Consider the following 1,452-nt stretch of genomic DNA (forward strand, 5'->3'; position numbering starts at 1 on the left):
CTGCTTTAACCGCTATTGCTATAAAGTCAGTGCTAAGTTAAAACCTTTTGGCAAACTGCAATTTTTTTTTTTTTTTTTTTTTTTTTTTTGTTTTGGTAACCGTCCACGGCTACGGGTATAAAACCTGAATATTTTTGGGACAGAAGAAATCCCTCTTTTTTGCTCGGCGCGGGAGGAACGGGAGGTGGGGGGAAGTAAACAACAGAAAAAAAGAAAAAGAAAAAAAAAAAAGGCAGTTAACCAAAAAACCCGCTAAAAACCCAAGGAAAACAAACATTGCTTTTAGCAACAATTCACCACCTCCAAGAAAAACAGCGCTTAATAGATACAAAATACGCTTGACCTTAAAAATGCCTTTTTTTTCCCTTTCTTTTTCCTTTTTCTTTTTTAAACCCACTGATGGAATTAAACCAAATGAAAGAAAAATCAGAACGGGCCGCGCCAGAGCTGAGTATTTTCTTTCGAATTCTGCGATTTCCCTTTCCCTCGCCTTTCCCTTTTCACGGGAAGCAAAGGACACCGTGAAGGGAATTTTTTTTTGGGGGGGGAGCTAATTTTTTTGGAGGACTGGGGGAGGAAAAATAGAAATCCCCGAGCGGGCACTGCGCGATCCCCGGCCGCGGGCCGCAGAGATTTTCTCTTGCAAAGAAGAGGGAGAAAAAGAAACACCACCACCACCACCCCCCCAAAAAAAAGAAGAAAAAAAAAAAAAACCCAAATCAGCTTTGATTTGCCCCACGTTTCCAAAACAGAGCAGACTTCAGAGAGCCCGTCGGGCTTTTGATGCCAAAGCGGGGTGGAAATCACATCAGAAATAGTCAAAAGGGCCAGTTACAAAGCCACTGGTTTGCAAGAAAAGTTAAACTGGGATATGATTTCCTCTGCAGAGGAGAGAGACATTCCCCCCGCATTCCTCCCCGCATTCCTCCCCGGAGCTCGGGAGAGATCAAATTGTCCATCTGTACCCTATTGCTAATGCTCCTGGATCCTATTTCTTGTGCCCGTAAAGCTTTTACAGGCCTGCTACCTTTAGGCGATGGGAGTTAGGGTTATTATCCAGCAAACAACTCACTTTTTTTTTTCCTCTTTTTCTTTTTTTTTTTCTTTCTTTCTTTCTTTTGAACAGGAAACCATTCTGAATCCACATGCAGCAGTTTCAAATAACTTCCTCTCAAAGCCTCCTGTTTTCTTTTAGCGAACAGAATTTCCTGGCCTTTTTTAAAGTTGCTGTTTTCTTCCTGTCTCTTAAGTAGACAGAAAACATTACATCGCTATTAATATAGTTATTTTGGAAGAGCTGCTCCCAATTTCGCCGGGACTGAGTCGGCCCGGGAAGGAGGGTTTCTGCTGCCTGACAGCATTATTATTTCTCTCTGCGTGTGATTATTATTAGTTTAATCCAATGCATTTATGGAGGAAAGGGAAGAAATTAGATCTATTCTTTCCTCGGGT

The sequence above is a fragment of the Calidris pugnax genome, unplaced genomic scaffold (genome assembly GCF_001431845.1).
Source record: "Calidris pugnax isolate Ruff unplaced genomic scaffold, ASM143184v1 scaffold335, whole genome shotgun sequence".
Taxonomy (NCBI): Eukaryota; Metazoa; Chordata; class Aves; order Charadriiformes; family Scolopacidae; genus Calidris; species Calidris pugnax.